The 12204-nt window shown below is 33.9% G+C and overlaps 2 long non-coding RNA genes across 2 annotated transcripts; both read left to right on the top strand.

The window, feature by feature from the left end:
• The first annotated feature begins 176 nt into the window (after positions 1-176).
• On the top strand, positions 177-3911 carry LOC121229450 (uncharacterized). Its single transcript, XR_005927198.1, has 3 exons — positions 177-471; positions 939-1022; positions 2414-3911. It is a non-coding gene; the product is annotated as an uncharacterized lncRNA (long non-coding RNA).
• Positions 3912-6467: 2556 nt separating this feature from the next.
• On the top strand, positions 6468-11317 carry LOC121229449 (uncharacterized). The gene is made up of 3 exons (XR_005927197.1): positions 6468-6763; positions 7231-7314; positions 8704-11317. It is a non-coding gene; the product is annotated as an uncharacterized lncRNA (long non-coding RNA).
• The last annotated feature ends 887 nt before the right edge of the window (positions 11318-12204 follow it).

Here is a 12204-nt window from a genome sequence, read left to right as displayed (position 1 = left end):
TTTGGGTCTAGTCAGAACAGTGGTTTCGGGACCACAAACCCGACGAGAAAAAAAATTTTATTTTTATTATATTTTTATAGTCTATAAATTTATGAAAATATTTCGTAAAAATTTCATTCGAAAATTTTGACGTTTGAGCACTCAATTTAGTCAAAAGGACTAAATTGTAAAAAGTGCAAAAGTTGAGTTCTTTATATATGAGGTGCCTAATTGTTATGAGTTTTAAATTGAAAGTCCTTATGTGATAATTATTCCTTTAATAAGTTAGTGAATGGATATTTGTTTGGTATTTTTGATATTTGGTTGAAATAAAAAGGGTAATTTTGTAAATTAATTAAAATAACCTAATAAGACAAAAATGATAAAAGCTATCATTTTTTTTTCCATTCTTTCTTCTTCAACCGTGGGAAAGAACTGAAAATGGCAGCCATGGATGAGCTCCATTCGGCCAAGCTTCTATGGCTTATATAGGTACGGTTTTTGTCTCGTTTTTAATGATTTTCGTATTTTTGAGATCCCTGAAGCTTAAATTTTCTATTTCTACCAATTGATTGAAAAGAAATTAGAGTTTAAAAATTTACCCATTCATGATATGGTTGTGTTTTGATGATTTATAGTGGATAATGAATGTTTGATGTGTTAAATATGAGTTTTATTCAATGAATTTCGGTAAAAATATCAAAAAGGGGTTAAATTGTAAAAGTTATAAATTGGTCATAAGTGTGTGAATTAGTGAAAATTTGGAGTTGCCATAGAAGAGAAAAATGTTCAGCATGTCTTAAACCTTATAGAAATTGAATAAAAATTAATTTACGAGCATTGGGGCAAAAGTGCAAATATGCAAAAGTTTAGGGGTCAAAATGAAAATTTGTAAAAATATGATTTTTAGACCCATATGAATATTGTGACTGATTGGTAGGCTAAATGTGATGTTATAGATGATGAAAATTGAGACTTGGACCTAGAACGGAAAGAAATCGATTTATGGACGAGTATGTCCTTTTCACCTTTGTGGTATTGAGGTAAGTTCGTATGTAAACAATACCATGCTATACATGTATTTAAATGTTATCATTACATGAATTGTACAGATATTAAGGTGTATGTGATTAATAGAAATATGATAAGACAAAGCCTTAATAGACGAGGAAAAATCCCGTTTGAACCTTAGGAATAGAATAGGATACGAGTGACATGTCACTAGGAATTATGAGTCTATATGACTAGCTCGAGAGTGAGCATTGAAATGTAATGAGATATGAGGTAGCTTTAGCTACAATTGAGGCACTTATGTGCAAAGGCTTTTCCGAGTATCCAATTAGTATTCCAAGTGTTCAACGGGCAATCCAAGGAAAGAGTTGATGATGGTCCCAATGAGGTAAGTCATTGGTGAGTATGCACTCGAGTTATGTTACGAGTTGTGCAAGTATGTATACTAATCCTATGAGAACGCCTTGATATGTGATGATCTATGATGCATAATATGTGTTCTTACCATGATGGATAAAATGGTGTTGTATTAATATTATGAACGATGACCATGAATGAGTAACTTAGCCTTAACAGATTTGAGTTATTGCAGTAGTGTAATTTTGAAAATACACTAAAAATAGTGGAAAATGAGTTAGAGGCAGAATAAAATATGGGATTAAAGCTTAATGAGTCTATTTTCACATGAAAGAAATAGAGGAAGAAAAAGAATTCTATATTGTGTGATATTTAAATTCTTGTGAAACAGGGTCTGAATGAATTTGAGATCCCCTGTTTTGATTTTATAAATTCACCGTAAATTGTACAAAAAATTATTAAGAGTCATACCTTACCTGCATAGATTCCTTATTGAGTCTATTTTTAAGGGCAACAAACAGCATGGTCATTGGAATTCTGTACATGGAGAAATTTGATTCGTAGTGCATAGGGGTCAGAGTAGTCATACCCTGAAACAGGGGAAAATTTAACTAATAAAATGTACTAAATGGATTTACCAAAAATTCTAGAAAAAAATTAGTAAGTAGAAATATGAGTCTAGTTTCAAGAGAAATAGACGAGAACATTATTCGAATCCTGTACTATGAGATAATTGAACTTTAGTGCAGAAGGGTTGAAATTGTCAGACAGTGAATCAGGAGCAAACTTGAGGAATAAAATGTACTAATTGGCTAAGTCAAAAATTCTGGAAATTTTATGAAAGAAAGATAAATGAGTCTAGTTTCAGGTAAAATTAACGGAACTTAATTTTGAGTTTCGTAGCTCCAGATATAAATAATTTAGTGACTGTTGAGCAGGAAGACAGCTTGTAGTGAACTTGAGAATATGTTGTAAACATTGATAAAACAAGTTAATGAGTTGCTTATTGTTTTCATATGAACTTACTAAGCGAAAGCTTACCCCCCTTCTTTCCCATGTTTTCTAGAGTTTCCAAGTTAGCTCGGGTTGGAGGCCGTCAGAGATATTATCACCCTATCGAGTTAACGTTATCTGAGTAAGTAAACTCAAGTGATTTGAGTCTATGGCATGTATAGGGTTTTAATGTGAGTATGTAATATTATGATTTAGCCAAAGGCATTGGCTTGTTATTAAGGTAGTATTAGTCATGTAAATTGGCCTATGTTGGCTAATGACATTATGGGCCTATATGATTATTCTTATGCATGTATGTTATTATCTCTTGTGATGTGGCTTACAACATGTATGCCTGGAGATTGAATTGAGATTCATTGATGAGCTAGTAACTAATGCAGGATTAAGTGATTGGTAAATAGTTAATAATGCTTCATGAATGGTTTGTGATGTAATGATAGTTATGTCTAGTATGTGGTAATGATATGGGCAAATTCTATAATATTTATTGCATAAGAAAATAACTTGAGCATAACATGTTTGTAGATGTTTAAGAGCTCATTTATGCCACGTTGTTTGTTATTGGATAAGTATGTATCTATGCATGTGGTGTGAGAGTGACAAAAGGCTTGATAATTAGCCTATTTCTGGCCACACGGCCTGAGCACATGGGCGTGTGAAGCCTTAACGCAAGAGATTTTTCTAAGTTTTTCATGAGTTTTCGATTGGGTCCCGAACCGCCCCGAATGCATGTATTGGGCCTCGTAAGCTCGCATAAGGAACAAATTGCATGTGAAAAGAAAAGTTTTTAATTATTTGAGATTTTATGGCCCTATTTAGTATGAAAATGTTAGTAAAAGTCAGGTAGCACCTCAAACCCCGTCCCGGCGTCGGATGCAGGCGAGGGGTGTTACATTTAGTGGTATCAGAGCATGGTTTAGTCGGTTCTCGGACTAACCTAGCGTAAGAGAGTCTAGCTATACATGCCATAGTATTACTCGTGATAGTGTGATATCTCTCGGCCCTAACAAAACTGTTGATTAAGACAGGAATGAGTTCCAACCGAGCAAATCTTGATAGAGATAAGAGTAAAGTTGAGATTATTGAATCATGCTTATGATATGCTGAAAATTGGGAAAGGTATGAAAAGAAATCCATGATTTTTTTATATGAACTAGTTTTCATTATGTGATACTCTTGAGATAAAGAATGTGAAATAGTGGAGTAAAACACAGTTAAGTTGTGAAAAAACGCTTTTATGCATGTTAGTATTCATACGATGTTAAATGTCCAACTTGATTTGGCCAAGTGTTTAGGAAAAGAAAGAAATTTGCTTGAAATGACAGAATGTATGTATGAATGCTTTTATTGCATGATTAATAATTAGTATATACATGAGGTTGACATTTATGTCTAGATTGATGAAGTCAAGATGTAGTAATGTTATGCTTTATAATCTCAGTTACAGAATCATAAATGTCACAATAGCATGAAAGTTGTAATGAAAGATCAAATTGGGTGGAACGCAGGGAATGAGTACGATCGTTCACTAATGAATTGACGGAAAAGACCATTGTTGGACCATGGCAATACATGAGATTTGTATGCCAGTGTAAGACCATGTATGGGACATGGCATCGGCATTGAGGCAAGGGCTAGTGTAAGACATGTTTGGGACATGCATCAGCCACAGTATGAGATCCAGTGTAAGACATGTCTGGGACATGCATCGGCCTCGAGATGTTAGCCAATGTCAGACATGTCTGGGACATGCGTTGGCTACGGGATGTGCTAGTGTAAGACATGTCTGGGACATGCGTCAGCACGGTTACATGTGTCAGTGTAAGACCTGTCTGGGACATGGCATCGGCACAGATGGATGAGAGCTAGTACAAGACCATAGTTGAACTATGGCATCAAGTAAGCGATGTACTCAAAACCATAAGACGTTCTCCAATTTGATAAATATTGGCAAGTGATTAAGACTAAATATGGAAATTTGATAAAACATTAAGGGTAATTTGAGAAAAAGAAATGAAAGTTTGAGTTATGATAAATTCACTTATGTTTAGCTAATATTCGCACGAAATAAAGTTGCATGTATTACTCAGATATGTGAAAATGTGTTCATAACAAGTTGGAAATTTGAAATGTTTGAATCGATGTGTGTAATGCTATGTTGTTGTTGAATATGTATTTGCTTGAGAGTCAAAAGTTTAGAGGCTTTACAATCTTCGCCCCCTTACCAGAATAGAGTTATACGATGAGATTTTCGAGAGATATGTTGCATATGCTTGCAAAAGTGAAACTGAAGAGTACAATAATGGAATAGTATGAGATTAGCGAAGACAGAATTAGTTAGAGGAATAATGTCGGACTTGCACAGATGTCTGAATATGACGGATTCAATTAAATAAAGTGATGGCTATCTTTCTCTTCTGAGTATTCTATGTTTTCCTCTATTTTGGGGAATATGTATGGTTATCCCTTTCGAATGGAAATTCTATCGTATGAAGATGCTAGTGACTATGATATTAGATGAAAAGTTCTATTGGTCCAGTTAGTTATGATCGACATTTCCCCATCTCTTCAGATTTCTATTCTGATATACTGGAATGAAGTTGATAGTAAAAAATCTATATGAGATTATTCTGATGTTCTATTGATTATGGTTTATATATATTGGAGAATTATATTATCTCTGTTACGAGAAATTCTAGAGCGTACAGACAGTAGTTTCCTTCTGGTTTTCTCTGAGGGATTTTCTGGATCATATTTATTATTTTCTTCTGGATTATATTCTCGGATTTCTGGTATAGTCTTTATATCTTGGAATTTCTTATATTGGCTTTTCTCTCGTTCTTGTTTCAAGAATTATCAAGCTTGGCTTATCTTTACGAGTAATCTTTGACTTGCGATATTAGAATCTGTTATGATTAAGCTTCTGGCTCGACCATAGAAGTGTGAAGATTTCAGTGTCGAGATTTCTTTAAAATTTCTGGGGTAAAGAATAGTTATTCTGCAAAAGTAAATCTGAGTTATGTGCATTTAAGTTTATTCTCTGGTTCGAGAATACTGTAACGTGTTCTTTGGTAAGTAGTCGTACAGTCAGAAATGATGGGTTTTATTCTTGAAAGTATGTTATGGAAACATATTAGTTGGATTTCTCTTGTTCGAGAGATGTTATAAGTATAGTTATCCTGATTAATAAAAAGACCACATCTATGAAGTTGGAATCATTTTATTCATGTTAGTAAAGTTTCTAAACAGTTGATGATCAGAGTATAGAAATGTGGCTATAAGTGGTAAATTAAACAAGTACAGCATGATTCGACTTTTAATTTGGAATTGCAGGGAGGATTTGATTTCTGGTTTCTATTACTATTAATTCAGAGTAAGATTTCAGTACTGAGAAACTCTGGGTATACAGAGAATTGAGTACAGAGTTCACAGTAGTATCTTGTTTATTCGTTCAAAGGATGTCGAATTGTCTATAGGGTAAAGCCGAATATCAAATGTATTCGAGATTATTATTGTCAATGATGACAGTGGGAAGAAAATGAGAAAAGACTGTTATGAATTTCGTATCGGGATGTCTCTCATTTCCAGGAAAAAGGAGAGATGCAAGTTGAATTGTGAAAGATTGATGATGGAAATCTGCATGATTATTTTAGTATGTACAGATATATTATTCAACAGATGTGACTGAGTTGTATGTTTCTGAGTTTATAGTTCCAAGAATGTCAGTCTCCAGTGTTTCAAATTGAGCTCCGAGGTTTATACCTCAACTATGGAAAAGCTATAGGAAATCTTGAGTATGAGCTTGTGCGGAGTTGTTTTGTAAGTTGTGAGAAAAAGATATAAGTGACTCGTGAAAGTAGAGAACAATTTTTTTCTGGTAAGATTTTCGGGGACGAAAATCCCTAAAGGGGGGAAGAAATGTAACAGCCCGATTTTGGGTCTAGTCAGAACAGTGGTTTCGGGACCACAAACCCGACGAGAAAAAAAATTTATTTTTATTATATTTTTATAGTCTATAAATTTATGAAAATATTTCGTAAAAATTTCATTCGAAAATTTTGACGTTTGAGCACTCAATTTAGTCAAAAGGACTAAATTGTAAAAAGTGCAAAAGTTGAGTTCTTTATATATGAGGTGCCTAATTGTTATGAGTTTTAAATTGAAAGTCCTTATGTGATAATTATTCCTTTAATAAGTTAGTGAATGGATATTTGTTTGGTATTTTTGATATTTGGTCGAAATAAAAAGGGTAATTTTGTAAATTAATTAAAATAACCTAATAAGACAAAAATGATAAAAGCTATCATTTTTTTTCCATTCTTTCTTCTTCAACCGTGGGAAAGAACTGAAAATGGCAGCCATGGATGAGCTCCATTCGGCCAAGCTTCTATGGCTTATATAGGTACGGTTTTTGTCTCGTTTTTAATGATTTTCGTATTTTTGAGATCCCTGAAGCTTAAATTTTCTATTTCTACCAATTGATTGAAAAGAAATTAGAGTTTAAAAATTTACCCATTCATGATATGGTTGTGTTTTGATGATTTATAGTGGATAATGAATGTTTGATGTGTTAAATATGAGTTTTATTCAATGAATTTCGGTAAAAATATCAAAAAGGGGTTAAATTGTAAAAGTTATAAATTGGTCATAAGTGTGTGAATTAGTGAAAATTTGGAGTTGCCATAGAAGAGAAAAATGTTCAGCATGTCTTAAACCTTATAGAAATTGAATAAAAATTAATTTACGAGCATTGGGGCAAAAGTGCAAATATGCAAAAGTTTAGGGGTCAAAATGAAAATTTGTAAAAATATGATTTTTAGACCCATATGAATATTGTGACTGATTGGTAGGCTAAATGTGATGTTATAGATGATGAAAATTGAGACTTGGACCTAGAACGGAAAGAAATCGATTTATGGACGAGTATGTCCTTTTCACCTTTGTGGTATTGAGGTAAGTTCGTATGTAAACAATACCATGCTATACATGTATTTAAATGTTATCATTACATGAATTGTACAGATATTAAGGTGTATGTGATTAATAGAAATATGATAAGACAAAGCCTTAATAGACGAGGAAAAATCCCGTTTGAACCTTAGGAATAGAATAGGATACGAGTGACATGTCACTAGGAATTATGAGTCTATATGACTAGCTCGAGAGTGAGCATTGAAATGTAATGAGATATGAGGTAGCTTTAGCTACAATTGAGGCACTTATGTACAAAGGCTTTTCCGAGTATCCAATTAGTATTCCAAGTGTTCAACGGGCAATCCAAGGAAAGAGTTGATGATGGTCCCAATGAGGTAAGTCATTGGTGAGTATGCACTCGAGTTATGTTACGAGTTGTGCAAGTATGTATACTAATCCTATGAGAACGCCTTGATATGTGATGATCTATGATGCATAATATGTGTTCTTACCATGATGGATAAAATGGTGTTGTATTAATATTATGAACGATGACCATGAATGAGTAACTTAGCCTTAACAGATTTGAGTTATTGCAGTAGTGTAATTTTGAAAATACACTAAAAATAGTGGAAAATGAGTTAGAGGCAGAATAAAATATGGGATTAAAGCTTAATGAGTCTATTTTCACATGAAAGAAATAGAGGAAGAAAAGAATTCTATATTGTGTGATATTTAAATTCTTGTGAAACAGGGTCTGAATGAATTTGAGATCCCCTGTTTTGATTTTATAAATTCACCGTAAATTGTACAAAAAATTATTAAGAGTCATACCTTACCTGCATAGATTCCTTATTGAGTCTATTTTTAAGGGCAACAAACAGCATGGTCATTGGAATTCTGTACATGGAGAAATTTGATTCGTAGTGCATAGGGGTCAGAGTAGTCATACCCTGAAACAGGGGAAAATTTAACTAATAAAATGTACTAAATGGATTTACCAAAAATTCTAGAAAAAATTAGTAAGTAGAAATATGAGTCTAGTTTCAAGAGAAATAGACGAGAACATTATTCGAATCCTGTACTATGAGATAATTGAACTTTAGTGCAGAAGGGTTGAAATTGTCAGACAGTGAATCAGGAGCAAACTTGAGGAATAAAATGTACTAATTGGCTAAGTCAAAAATTCTGGAAATTTTATGAAAGAAAGATAAATGAGTCTAGTTTCAGGTAAAATTAACGGAACTTAATTTTGAGTTTCGTAGCTCCAGATATAAATAATTTAGTGACTGTTGAGCAGGAAGACAGCTTGTAGTGAACTTGAGAATATGTTGTAAACATTGATAAAACAAGTTAATGAGTTGCTTATTGTTTTCATATGAACTTACTAAGCGAAAGCTTACCCCCCTTCTTTCCCATGTTTTCTAGAGTTTCCAAGTTAGCTCGGGTTGGAGGCCGTCAGAGATATTATCACCCTATCGAGTTAACGTTATCTGAGTAAGTAAACTCAAGTGATTTGAGTCTATGGCATGTATAGGGTTTTAATGTGAGTATGTAATATTATGATTTAGCCAAAGGCATTGGCTTGTTATTAAGGTAGTATTAGTCATGTAAATTGGCCTATGTTGGCTAATGACATTATGGGCCTATATGATTATTCTTATGCATGTATGTTATTATCTCTTGTGATGTGGCTTACAACATGTATGCCTGGAGATTGAATTGAGATTCATTGATGAGCTAGTAACTAATGCAGGATTAAGTGATTGGTAAATAGTTAATAATGCTTCATGAATGGTTTGTGATGTAATGATAGTTATGTCTAGTATGTGGTAATGATATGGGCAAATTCTATAATATTTATTGCATAAGAAAATAACTTGAGCATAACATGTTTGTAGATGTTTAAGAGCTCATTTATGCCACGTTGTTTGTTATTGGATAAGTATGTATCTATGCATGTGGTGTGAGAGTGACAAAAGGCTTGATAATTAGCCTATTTCTGGCCACACGGCCTGAGCACATGGGCGTGTGAAGCCTTAACGCAAGAGATTTTTCTAAGTTTTTCATGAGTTTTCGATTGGGTCCCGAACCGCCCCGAATGCATGTATTGGGCCTCGTAAGCTCGCATAAGGAACAAATTGCATGTGAAAAGAAAAGTTTTTAATTATTTGAGATTTTATGGCCCTATTTAGTATGAAAATGTTAGTAAAAGTCAGGTAGCACCTCAAACCCCGTCCCGGCGTCGGATGCAGGCGAGGGGTGTTACAATGTCACACTTGCCCAATCAGTTCTTCTCGCTATTCCTAACTATTTCATGCAGTCCATGCTAGTTCTGAAAGGGGTGTGTGATGAGATTGAAAAGATTGCTAGATAGTTCATTTGGGTAGGTTCTACTGGACACCCTAAAAGTGCTTAAGTTGGATGAGAGTCCATTTGTCAACCTAGATCTCGTGGAGGACTTGGGTTTCAGCATCTTCATGATCAGAATAACTCTTTCCTTATAAAAATTGGGTTTAATCTTGTGTCTCGGAAGGATGCTTTTTAGGTTCGTGTTCTTCATTCGAAATATGGATGAAAGAATCAGCTTCCTAACATCATTTACAGAAGTAATTGTTCTTATCTTTGGCGTTCCCTTTTTAAGGTGAGGTCCCTTTTTTGTGAGAATCTCATATGGTCTGTTGGTGATGGCACAACAATCCATGGCTAGAAAGATTCTTGGATTCCTGATGTTGGTCCCCTTCATCCTTATGTCTCGGCTCATTCTAGTCTTGATTTGGAGTGTACTCTGAGAGATTGGTTGCTCTTTGATGGTACTTGGAATTTGGAACTGCTTCGTTTATGGCTACCTGACATCATGATTAAGCTTATAGTAAGTATTCCCCCTCCTCATCTTGATAGGGGAGTGGATAAGATCATTTGGGCTCGATCTGCTTCAGGGTCTTTTTCCGTGCGAAGTCCTTATTGGGCGAGAGTTCATAGAATCCTAATGATGATGATTGGAAGCCCGTTTGGAAGTACCAAGGCCCAGAGAGAGTTCGTCTTTTTCTATGGCTTGTAGCCAAACAGAGGATCCTTACTTATTCAAAATGAACTAGGAGAGGATTTGGACAAAGTAGTGCGTGTCTTCTTTGTGGGCATGACACTGAGGATATTCTGCATGTTCTCTATGACTGCTCGACAGCTAAAGAATCTTGGAGGCTCGTTGTTCCCGCAGAAAAGCTTTCCAGGTTTTTTTTTTGAACCCTTTCAAATTTTATTTTCCACTAATCTTGGTTGTCATGATAAGTTGCAGGATAAGAAAGTTTCTTGGTCGTGTCTATTTGGGATAGTTGCTTGGAGACTTTGGAAGAATAGAAATCTTTTCATCTTCCAAAACATTAATTGGACGGTATATGAGATCATTAAAACCTCTCTTAGTTGGGCTCAACATTTTGAACCGTTTCTACTCGTAGCAAAATCTACTACAACTAATTCTGGAATTTGTCACCATTTGGCTGATAATTGGGTTCATCTATTTTCTAATGGAGCAGTTGCTAGAGTCTCAGGAAATGCCTTAGCAGGAGGTGTGGTTAGAGATTGAAGAGGCAATTGGATTTTGGGGTTCACTCATTATCTAGGTAGATGTTCACCTCTGGAGGCAAAACTCTGAGGCATCCTTGATGGAGTTCTTATTTTATTAAGCAAGGGTTATAAAAAAGTCTGGATTCAAACTGATAATCTTGAAGTGTTAAAGGCATTGTCCATGGAAGTAACAATGGATTCAAGCATTACCGTGCTCAGAAGAGTTAAACGGCTTTTGCATTCTGAAGGCCAGTGGGAAATTAAGTATGTCACTAGGGAAAGTAATTTAATTGCTGATCATTTGGCAAAGCTTAGTCTTTCTTGGGAATCACCTCTCCAGCTTTTTGAAATATCTCCTGATTTGGTTGCTACAACTATTCAGCAAGACAAAGCTTTTAAAATCTCTTATAAGGTTTTAAGTTGTTATTTTGTTTATTTTTCAAAAAAAAAACATATATAATCTCATTCATTATGACAACTTGGAGAGATGGCAAAAAGGAAACAACGTTTTTTTTCAACCACAATGATTATCGTCATTATTTGCTTTGAAAGATCCAAGGCAACTCCAATAAAATAAAAAAGGGGACAAGGCAAAGCAGAGCAGAGCGGAAGTCAGCTTAAATTGCAGCCCTGAAATTGTCCGTATCTCATTTCCGATGCTTCTGACGTCCGCCATCTTTTTATTCTGTTAGAAGCAACGGCAGCCATAGCTTAGGGCTTAGGTTTTTTAAAGAGATAAAACGTGTTATCAGACAAAGAAAGTAATGCAAATAATAATCAATTATGAACTCCCCTAATTCCTGCTATAATCACTCGCTGTTTGGGCATAAATAAATGATTTATTACCTGGCTAACATACCCAATATTGTGACTCTACATTCTACATTTGTTAGTTTTTAGTTTCTTAAAACTCCATCTTCATTAAAATTATCACGCTACTGAATTGTTTTTATTCATTATTTTGTAAGAAAATGGCAATTTTTGCTTTTAACTACTAATTTATTAAACCCTTCAACACATTTCCTTTTTTTCATTTTGCTATAAATAATCAAATTCTAAAGTTTAACAGTATAAAAAAAATTTATACATGCTTTTTGAATAAATATAAATTTATTTATTTTTTAAGTGAGAAGACTTTCATATCATTAATTTTAATTTTTTTTATCAATTCTCAATTAAATTCATATCATTGAGTCAAAAATACACTAAAACCCGATTATAGATTATTATTTATTTATATTTAAAGTGTGTTTAGATAAGGGATTTAAGAGAATATTTCATTTAATCAAAATTTTTTAAATTCTAAAAGTTTAAGAAACTCAAATTATTTGTTTTTCAAATTTTCTCATCATCTTATTTCATTTG

The sequence above is a fragment of the Gossypium hirsutum genome, chromosome A05 (assembly GCF_007990345.1).
Source record: "Gossypium hirsutum isolate 1008001.06 chromosome A05, Gossypium_hirsutum_v2.1, whole genome shotgun sequence".
Lineage (NCBI taxonomy): Eukaryota > Viridiplantae > Streptophyta > Magnoliopsida > Malvales > Malvaceae > Gossypium > Gossypium hirsutum.
Note: the sequence above shows the minus strand (reverse complement) of the source record. Positions and strands in the feature narration are given on the sequence as shown.